The sequence below is a fragment of the Ovis aries genome, chromosome 3, assembly GCF_016772045.2.
Source record: "Ovis aries strain OAR_USU_Benz2616 breed Rambouillet chromosome 3, ARS-UI_Ramb_v3.0, whole genome shotgun sequence".
In the NCBI taxonomy this organism is placed as follows: Eukaryota; Metazoa; Chordata; class Mammalia; order Artiodactyla; family Bovidae; genus Ovis; species Ovis aries.
The window spans coordinates 124,929,855-124,941,717 of record NC_056056.1 but is presented as its reverse complement, the minus strand read 5'-3'; positions in this window follow the sequence as shown (position 1 = coordinate 124,941,717).

The window sequence follows — 11,863 nt, the reverse complement described above, 5'->3', positions numbered from 1 at the left end:
CCTCTGTACTTCCATGCTTGATTTGGATACATCCATTCCTTTTTTTTTTAATATAAATTTATTTATTTTAATTGGAGGCTAATTACTTTACAATATTGTAGTGGTTTTGCCATACATTGACATGAATCCGCCCCTGGTGTACATGTGTTCCTCATCCTGAACCCCCTACCCACCTCCCCCCCCAATACCATCCCTCTGGGTCATCCCAGTGCACCAGCCCCAAGCATCCTATCTCATGCATCAAACCTGGGCTGGCGATTCATTTCACATATGATAATATACATGTTTCAATGCCCTTTTCCAAAATCATCCCACCCTCGCCCTCTCCCACAGAGTCCAAAAGACTGCTCTATACATGTGTGTCTCTTTTGCTGTCTCACATACAGGGTTATCATTACCATCTTTCTAAATTCCATATATATGCATTATTATACTCTATTGGTGTTTTTCTTTCTGGCTTACTTCACTCTGTATAATAGGCTCCTTACCTACCATAGAACTCATGTTCTCTGTTTTCACACTAAGGGAATATTTGTTTGCATGATAACAAAGCCCAATATTCCCATGTATGAGGAGAGATATCCCAGATAAAAAGAACTTAGTTAAGATGGGCCCATTTATTTTTATCCTAAACTCTTCTCTAGCTATACTCAGGAGGCTTTTATATTCAGTTTTAATATGGAAATGGGAAGCTGTTTTAATACTACCTACATCCCTACATTCTGTCTTTTTTTGTTCTATTGCTGCTTTACTTTCAAACCTCTTAGCTTCTCATGAAGATGACAAGGACATTAAAAAAAGGAACAATGCCATGAAATTATTTTGGAAATTTTATCATGAAATTGTACCAAAGAATTTGGAAATACTTAGGAAATTGTTGGACACATGTAAACAAGTTTGTGTTTTACCAAAATTTCCCAGTAAAATAATTTGTGCAGTCAGAAGGTACTAATTTTTATGTGACCTTAGAAATACATGTTTCACATTGTTTTTCCTAAACTTGTAGGATTGCAAAGAGCATGCAAATTTATCTCTTTTTTTATGACCAATAGCACATATTATAATTCAGCTGGCTGGAACACAGAACTATAAAACAGAGTATGTTGTAGCATTTTATTTTTGCTTTTTTGGAGGGAATGATGCTAAAGCTGAAACTCCAGTACTCTGGCCACCTCATGTGAAGAGCTGACTCATTGGAAAAGACTCTGATGCTGGGAGGGATTGAGGGCAGGAGGAGAAAGGGACGACAGAAGATGAGATGGCTGGATGGCATCACCGACTTGATGGACGTGAGTTTGAGTGAACTCCAGGAGCGGGTGATAGACAGGGAGGCCTGGTGTGCTGCGATTCATGGGGTCACAAAGAGTCGGACACGACTGAGCGACTGAACTGAACTGAACTGATGCCTAACTTTACATAACGACAAGTGGTGTAAAAAGACTCCAGTGAACAGGTTACAAGTTGAGGATACTGCTACAAATACAAGCACAGCAAACCAAAGAAAATACAGAGTCAATGCATCTCATACTCCTAGAATAGGTTGTTCATCATTTATAATATAATATTAAAGACAAGGACACCCTAATCCCATCTGTTAGCCAAAGAAGTTGACAAAGAAATTCAAATAACCAAAATAATTTAAACAGTGGATTTATATCCACTATCGTTAATGAAGAAACTTGTTCTACATGAATTTCATGCTTTAAAAAATTGGCTAATGATAACATAAAGCCATCACTTCTAATAATACATTTTAAAATGTGGTTCACTCTTTATTTTGACCTTTTCAAATGTCTGTGCTTTATATCATTTGTATAATAAATTAGTGAAAATTTTTCTGTATATAATTTATAAATAAACTTCCCAAGATACATATATAAGGATGTGTGCAAAAGATTTTTACTAATTGAAGGGGGTGCACAATCAAAAAGTTTATAAAAAAATTTTTGACATAAGGGTGGTATGCTTATTAGATAACCATAAAGCAGTCAGGCTTATATGTGATGTTCAAATGTATCACAGTACTGGAAACTTGCAAAGTATTTGGCTTTTGATAAATATAAGAATAATCTATTATCAACAGACATTTGGGGGATATTTTTTAATGCCTGTGGGCTCAGTTGCTCAGTCATGTCTGACTCATTGTGATCCCATGGACTGTAGCCTGCCAGGCTCCTCTAGGAGTGGCAACATAATCAGTCACTAGGGAAATGCAAATTAAAATTACAGAAAGATACCACCACATACCTATAACAATGGTTAATATTAGGAGAAAAAAAAAAAAAACTGACCACACCAAGGGTTGGTGACAATGTAGGGAAACTGGAATTCTCATACACTGTTGGAATATAAAATGGTACAGCTACTTTAGAGAACAACTTGCTGTTGCTGTTCCCTCACTAAGCCGTGTCTGACTCTGCAACTGCAACCCTCCAGGCTTCCCTGCCCTTCACTGTCTCTCCCTCCTCACTCTCTCCTTCACTGTCTTCACTTGCTCAAACTCACGTCCATTGAGTCAGTGATGCCATCCAGTCATTTCATCCCCCGTTGCCCTCCTTCTCCTCTTGCCCTCAATCCTTCCCAGCATCAGGGTCTTTTCCAGTGAATCTGCTCTTCTCATCAGGTGGCCAGACTACTGGAGCTTCAGTTTCAGTTTTGGAAGATGGAAAAGTTCAGGAGATTGGTTATACAACAACGTATGTTTAACATTACTGAATTATACACTTAAAATCATTAAGACAGTAAATTTTATGTTGTGCATGTTTTACTACAATTATATACATTATAATTAAACTAAAATATTATTTATTATACATATATTTGTATACCTACATACATTATATATTAAATGTACATCTACCATTAAAAAAAAAAACAATACTGGAGTGGGTTGCCATTTCCTACTCCAGGGAATCCTCCTGACCCAGGGACTGAACCCACATCTCTTGCAACTGCTGCATTGGCAGGCAGATTCTTTACCACTGGACCACAGGGAAAGTCATGTCACCATTAATCATTTTATTGCTTTTCTAGATATGAAGAGATGCAAGAATTGGGCTTATAAAATCTCCTGAAAATATCTCTCTGAAGACCTATTCTGCCAGTTTCTCCCAGAGCGTAAAGTGCTCAATTCCTGCCCTCCACCCTTAACTCCTTTCACAGGGTGCTGAAGGTCAGCAGCTGCAGCAGCTCATGATTTAAACCTTGTAGAGGGAGAAGGCAAGTGCCAATTTTTAGTTGGCACAGACCGAATACTTACTTGCTGGTTGTGGGTCTGAAACCTCAGGAGCTCACTAAGTGAAATGTGAAACTGGCCCCTGTACAAGGAGGACAAGGAGAGACCAAAGAAACAGGCAGACCTCTCCAGATAGGTAGGTGACAGGTTTAATAAACAAGGGAACTTAATGTGAGGCTTATCTTGGGCACCATGAGATGAATAGCTCTCTGCACCCACTTGCCAGACTCCTAAAAGCTTACATAGAGGCTTTGGTTTCAGTCACTAATACCATAAAGAAAGTTCAACAGCACATTGCTTTCTCAATACTGTGTCATTAAAAACAGCTCTCACTGTGGGCAAAATGTACAATCCAAGGACAGGGAAAGAAGAGGGGAGCCTCCAATTACCTGGGCACAGCTTGTGAGTCAACCCTCCATCTTGTCTTCTTGATGACTTCCTGCAACATTAGTTTTCTCATTTGTTATCTGCTTCTCTCTATAGACTATAATTTCCACAAGGAGATGAACCATATCCCTTTTATTAACTGTGTATCCAAAGCATATTGTACTTTGTCTGGCTCAAGGAAGGCATTCAGTAAACACAACTTGAATAGGTAAATGCATGAATGTGTAAATGAGTAGTCATTTCCACTCCACGGCCTCTTGCACATCAGTTTTCTTAACTAAATCCATAATCAATAAGGCTTTAATTTCCTTATTCTTGAACTCAATCCATTATAAAATAAATAAAATTCAAATGTCTTCTGGGAATCATTGCCCTCAGATTTAGACAGAATCTCTTGAAAACAATTTATAGGCAAGACAATACACCGTTCAGACCTGTCCTAAGGTCTGTTGGAGGTTTAGAAGTCTAAAAGGTACATAGACATTTGCTTTCACAGAGCCTGAATTCTAGCCCCAAGTCCTAGCTGGTTTTACATTGAATATGCAGTAAGTCTAAGCTACACACTTCTGCCTTGTACGAGTGATACTTCTCAGTGGAAATCAAGCACAGCATGCTCTGACCCATGTCACGAGTAAGAAGTGGTAGCATAGCTGGAATAGCAGAACAACCTATACATTGACTTATAGTTGAAGCATTAAACCTGTAGTTTAAGGGGTAAAGAGGCAGAAATGTTTAGGATCCCATCGTGTCCCCAACATCCCTGGAGAAATGGTGAGCATGGGTGTGGGGTTCCACTGCAAATGGTGTGTAATTCATACATTCCATATGAATTCCAAAGGCTTCCTCAACTGATTAGTGTGTGTGTGTGTGTGTGTGTGTGTGTGTGTGTGCTTAGTTGTGCCCAACTCTTTGCAACCCCATGGACTATAGCCTGCCAGACTTCTCTGCACATGGTATTTTCCAGGCAAGAATATTGGAGCGGGTTACCATTTCCTACTCAAGAGGATCTTCCTGATCCAGGAATCAAACCCACGTCTCTGGCGTCTCCTGCACTGGCAGGCAGATTCTTTACCACTGCATCACCTGGGAAGCCCCTCAGCTATTTCTTGGATTACACTAAGTGCAAGAGTAGGTGGTAAAGCAGGAGCCTGTTCTGTGGACAAAACCAGTGGGGTGCGGGGTGCGGGGGGGAGTAAAAAGAAATGAGAACTGTGACTCAGACCCATGTGGATAGGTTGAAACAGGGGAGGCCAGAAATTCTGACCTTGTCTTATTTAGATTTTGGAAGGGTGAATCTTTTTATAAAATTCTTTTTCTTTTATTAAGACTTTATTTTTTAGAACAGTTTCAGTTCGCCACACATGCATAGCCTCTCCCATTATCAACATCCCCCACCAGAAAGGTGTATTTGTTACATTTAATGAATTTACCTTGACACGTCATCATTACCAAAGTCCACAGTTTATGGTTCAGGCTTAGTGTTGTACTTTCTATGGGTTTGGAAAAACTGTATAATGGTATGTGGGCTTCACTAGGGCTAAAGAACTTACCTGCCAATGCAAGAGATATGGGTCCGATTCCTGAGTTTGGGAAGATTATCTGGAGGAGGGCAGGGCAACCCACTCCAGTAGTCTTGACTGGAGAATCCATGGACACAGGAGGCTGGCAGGTTACAATCCATAGGGTCACAAAGAGTCCGACACAACTGTAGCGACAGCACACACACATGTAGTGGCATGTATCCATCATCATGTGTTGTACAGATTATTTTCACTGTCCTAAAAAAGTCTCTGTGCTCTGCCTATCCATTCCTCGCCTTCTGCACACCTCGTAACCACTGATCTTTTTACTGTCTCCGTAGTTTTGTCTTTTTCAAACTGTTTTATAGTTGGAATCATACAGTATGGAGACTTTTCAGATTGGCGTCTTTGTAAGTTATTTTTCAAATCTCAAAGGCCAGCAAGAAAAGAGTATTAAGTGGTACAGGTATGTTTTCTGGAGAGGCAAGGTTGGCCCGGGAAAAGGGATGAAGTAAAGAATCAATGAATCCAGCTATGAGGAGTCAGGAAAAGCAGAGAACAGTTTCACAGGGGCTGGGCTGGTGTAGGGACAAACAACAGTCACGTTTACCATGTTCAGGAAAAGACAGGCTTTGAGAGCAGGCGGTGGAGCCAGCAGTGGGGAAGGGAGAGGGAAAAAGGGAAAGGAAGCTGCAATAGTTCTCAGTGTGCTGGATATTAAATAGAACCTTAGATTTCAACATAGACAAGCTTACTAATGATGTGCTATTTTCTCCTCTTCCAAGCTCCTTCCTGTCTCACATTTCAATTATAACTGAAAATGGCTCTAGAATAGATAGTTGGTTTCAGGTATGATTATTACATTTTAAGGAAGTCAGCTTTTATGATCTTAAGGAGGGCAGCTTTCTTAGCTTTTTACTACACTGGTCTATTAAAGTTGATTACCTTTCAGTAATAGAAAAAGCAGCCTAGGCCACTGTAATTTAAGCTCTTATTAGATTTTGTTGCTTTCAGAGAACTAACTGGTCGATTGAAATCTCCTACTTTAAGATGAACTGGCCTCAATCTACCAAGTCCATAAACTGAAACTTCTACCAAAGCACTGGACATCTGGTTAAAGATTAGCTATTTTTAAAAGTGAAATACTCAGTGGAGCTACCAATAACAAAGCACAACTAGGGTAGCATGTTTAAAACATGTGACTCTAAAACAGGACCAGCATCTGGTCCCATCACTTCATGACAAATAGATGGGGAAACAATGGAAACAGTGAGAGACTTTATTTTCTTGGGCTCCAAAATCACCGCAGATGGTGACTGCAGCCATGAAATCGTAAAACGCTTGCTCCTTGGAAGAAAAGCTATGACAACCTAGACAGCATATTAAAAAGCAGGGATATTACTTTGCCAACAAAGGTCCTTCCAGTCAAAGCTATGGTTTTTTCCAGTGGTCATGTATGGATGTGAGAGCTGGACAACACAGAAGGCAGAGTGCTGAAGAATTGATGCTTTTGAACTGTGGTGCTGAAAAAGACTCTTGAGAGTCCCTTGGACTGCAAGGAGATCAAACCAGTCAATCCTAAAGGAAATCATTCCTGAATATTCATTGGAAGGACTGATGCTGAAGCTGAGGCTCCACTATTTTGGCCATCTACTGTGAAGAGCCGACTGACTAGAAAAGACACTGATGCTGGGAAAGATTGAAAGCTGGAGGAGAAGGGGATGAAAGAGGATGAGATAGTTGGACGGCATCACCGACTCAATGGACATGAGTTTGAGCAAGTTCCAGGAGATGGTGAAGGACAGGGAAGCCCAGCATACTGCAGTCCATAGGGTCACAAAGAGTCAGACATGACTGAGGGACTAAACAATGATACAGGATTTAGAAAAATTTGTGGGAGCCAAGGAATATTGGAAGACCGAGACAAGTCTTTTGGAGTATAGCAGGAATTGACTGTGAAATAGACATAACTTGAGGAAAAGAGATCATTCTTGACTTTAAAACTGTAATCAAGACAAAATGCAAACTACCAAATAAAATGAACATATATAAAACATTTATTCACAAGCACATATCCCATGTATGATATTTTTCTTTTACATAAATATAACTAAGTAGGCAACTGTCTGGTCAGTGATTGTTTCATTACTTAACCCAAAACTCTACAGTACCATGTTGCATAACAATGTCATCAGCTGTTCGTAAGAGCTGTTTTGTTTTGGTTACATTTATTCAGTTTGGCTTGGTTGATCTGGATTGAATTTAAAACTGTTGAGCTCTGAAAAGATGTACTTTTGCCAACATAAGTCAATCCATCTGGCACTAGATAGATGCTAAATGTCACAAGACTGGAAGCAACATCTGAGATTTTCTCTACAAATGTGATTAGCACTATCAATACTACCTTGAATGTAGGTCTGCTCTGGACCTGAACATATTCCGGTTACCTGGAATGTAGCTGGATGAATATGGTCTTTATAATATCACTTATAGGTTAGTGGGTTAAGATAACTCAATTGCTTTCCAGAGTAAGTGAGATACAGAATTTCATCTTATCTGCTCTATGCCTCTGGGTGGAAGTATAGTAATATTTCACTGGACTTAAACTACTGGGTCATTTCACTCTTGGGCCTATTAGAAATACTACAAAGTATCTGAGCTTTGTAGATCTGTGTTCAAGTCCTAACCCCACCACTAGCTATGTGCCCCATGGCTAAGATATGTGACTTTTCAGGGATCCAGGTTTCATCTCTGTAAAAAAAAAAAAAATGTATTATCTACTTATAGGGTTTTATGTGAGCTAAATTAACTAACACAGATAAAGCAATGAATTTGGGCTTTATAAAACAGTAAGTTCACCAAAAAAACAAAAAAAAAGAGAGAGAGAATTCTCTTACCATGTTCAAAGAGAATCCTATGTGATTTCATTGCAACTAGCTAGGGCCATTATCTATTTTATTTCCATTTCTTTCTACTTCTTATCTATAAGAAGGAATAGAGACAAGTTTTAGTAACTGCATTCATATTTTGAAGGGATGGAATTCTGGCATGGCCTAGCATAGATTTGAGCATTCATATTCCCTCTGATACTCACTGGTTCCATGAATGCAGGGTCTTTTTGGTTCTCTTGCCTGGAGAATCCCGGGGAAGGAGGAGCCTGGTGGGCTGCCATCTATGGGGTTGCACAGAGTCGAACACGACTGAAGTGACTTAGCAGCAGCAGCAGCAGCAGCAGCGTCTCCTTACATACAGAGTGCATGACTTGTGCCCCATTTTGATGTGGGGACTGCGGCTGTTGGCTTTTCTCAAATTCTTGAATAATGTGAGCTTCCACCATCTCCTTCTCCACATAAGCATGTTCTTCTCTTTGGTTTCAGTGGTCCTAACTTCACATTGTCTACTGCAATCTAGCTTGGGGCTGATAAAGGCCATGGTACCCTGGAACTCTTACCAAATGGTAATTTTCTGATAGCAATTTTTCCTGTTTTTAAATATATCAGCATATAAAAACAAAATTACATAGATACAGAGGTTTGATTATTCTTCAAAGTAATATAAGCCCATAATACAATTTCAGTAAAAAAAAAAGAATATATTTTAAAAGCACCCATAGTTCCCCATCTATTAATACAGTGACTATGAACATTTTGTCCTATCTTACTTTATTTTTTCCTTTAAACCATGACATTTTTCTCCTTTAACACAATTACAGTCACAAGACACATGCTAATTCACACTCTGCCTTTTCACTTTATATTACATTTTTTTAATATAAATTTATTTATTTTAATTGGAGGTTAATTACTTTACAATATGGTATTGGTTTTGCCATATATCAACATGAATCCACCACGGGTGTACACGTGTTCCCCATCCTGAACCCCCCTCCCACCTCCCTCCCCGTACCATCCCTCTGGGTCATCCCAGTGCACCAGTCCCGAGCATCCTGTATCATGCATCGAGCCTGGACTGGTGATTCATTTCATATATGATATTATACATGTTTCAGTGCCATTCTCCCAAATCATCCCACCCTCTCCCTCTTCCACAGGGTCCAACAGACTGTTCTATACATCTGTGTCTCTTTTGCTGTCTCGCATACAGGTTTATCATTATCATCTTTCTAAACTCCATATATATGCGTTGCTGCTGCTGCTGCTAAGTTGCGTCAGTCGTGTCCGACTCTGTGCGACCCCATAGACGGAAGCCCACCAGGCTCCTCTGTCCCTGGGATTCTCCAGGCAAGAACACTGGAGTGGGTTGCCATTTCCTTCTCCGATGCATGAAAGTGAAAAGTGCAAGTGAAGTTACTCAGTCGTGTCCGACTCTTAGCAACCCCATGGACTGTAGCCTACCAGGCTCCTCCATCCATGGGATTTCCCAGGCAAGAGTACTGGAGTGGGGTGCCATTGCCTTCTCCATATATGCGTCAGTATACTGTACTGGTGTTTTTCTTTCTGGCTTACTTCACTCTGTATAATCGGCTCCAGTTTCATCCACCTCATTAGAACTGATTCAAATGCATTCTTTTTAATGGCTGAGTAATACTCCATTGTGTATATGTTCCATAGCTTTCATATCCACTCATCTGCTGATGGACATCTAGGTTGCTTCCATGTCCTGGCTATTACAAACAGTGCTGTGATGAACATTGGGGTACACATGTCTCTTTCAATTCTGATTTCCTCAGTGTGTATGCCCAGTAGTGGGATTGCTGGGTCATAAAGCAGTTCTATTTCCAGTTTTTTAAGGAATCTCTACACTCTTCTCCATAGTAGCTGTACTAGTTTTCATTCTTACCACCAGTGTAAGAGGGTTCCCTTTTCTCCACATCCTCTCCAGCATTTATTGCTTGTAGACTTTTGGATAGCAGCCATTCTGACTGGCTTGAAATGGTACTTCATTGCAGTTTTGATTTGCATTTCTCTGATAATGAGTGATGTTGAGCACTAATTTTTGCAGTGATTAACAATCATATTATCTGAATTATAATCCTAACAAGTAGATTTAATTTTATTCATCTAGCTTTTCCTTTTGGATGAAAAATTTCAGCTGTTGCCAAGTTTTGATTATATAAACAATACTGTGATAGACATTTAACTCATAAGATTTATTTTTGCATATTTATATTATTTTTTAGGATTCTCAGAAGTGAAATTACTGAATCAGAATGGGCACAGTTTTATGGCTTATGGTGTACTTTCCAAGGATTTAAAATTAATGCTAGGAGACCAATTCTGCCTATATCTCAGCTATAAGTAGGATCAAACTCCACACAGAAGTTGGCATTAAAGGACTTTTAAGTAGTTTTTGGTTCCTCCTATTTTTTCTTGGAAGTGTTAGGTAGTTAGAATAGGAAACAGGAGTCCAGAATGGCGGTGGCTAAAAGACAATGAAGGGAAAAGCCCGTGAAAATAGAACAAGGAAGGTCTGAGGACCAGAGTGAGGACCTCAGGTGGAACAAACAGCACTCCCGGCTAGCCCAATTTACATGGGGCAGGCCCAGGGGAGGGAAAACAGAAAAAGAGGGGCCAACGGGCCGGGGCTCTATTCTCTCTGCATCTTTTGGATCGGCATGCCCTCATGCCTCGAGGATGTATTTTCCTTTTATTTTCTAAATAAAACTGAGCTGTAAATAACACGGAGCTGTAACACCAATCAGCCCAAGAGCTATCACATGGTCTGTCCAAGAGCCAAGAGCTATAACACGGTCTGTCTGAGAGCTGTGACATGCAGAGGGCTTTAGTGTCCGTCGCCTCTAATTTTTGTTGAGATGAGACAGAACTGAGGAAATTACCCACTCCCCTGACAGAAGGAAATTTGATGTATATTCTGCTCAGCTTCGTCAGGTCTGTTGTGAGTCACTGTTACAGATATACTTATTCATCCTGCAATACTTTCGGGAATAAGATAGGGTACAAATAAATACATAATACGTTCATCAACCATGCACAGGCAGGTGTCTGAAACATTTTTAAGGTTTTGGGAAACATAGTCTTCTGGTTCTGTGGATTATACTCTAAATTCCAGTTGGTGCATAACCTCTGAAAAGGTGAATTTTTTTCTATAACTTTCTGAGGAATCACTGTTTTATTGTTAAAGCATCTACTTTACATATGCTGCTGCTGTGCTCAGTCGCTCAGTCGTGTCCAAGTCTTTGTGAGGCCACGGACTGCAGCCCACCAGGCACCTCTGTCCACGGGACTTTTCAGGCAAGAATACTGCAGTGGGTTGCCATTTCCTTCTCCAGGGGATATTCCCAACCCAGGGATCAAACCCAAGTTTCTTGCATCTCCTGCATTGGCAGACAGATTCTTTACCACTGTACCATCTGGGAAGCCCATTACGTACCGATGGTGCCCAGTTAACACAACATCCTACAATCATTTTGAAAACATACAGAAATATACCAGCAAGGGAAAAAAATAACTAGTATATTTGGGCCATATAACTCTGCTCTTAAAAACTAATTTCAGAGAAAATGCTTATTGAAGCTGAAATAATCTGAAACATTCACCTGTAGAGAATGGCTGCGTAAAGCACAGAGCATTAGCAGAACAATAGAGCACACACGCCAAGTCGCTCAATCGTGTTCGACTCTCTACAGTCCTATAGCCTATAGCCCGCCAGGAGCCTCTGTCCAAAGGATTCTCCAGCTAAGAATACTCGAGTGGGTTGCCACGTCCTCCTCCAGGGGATCTTCCTGACCCCGGGATCACAC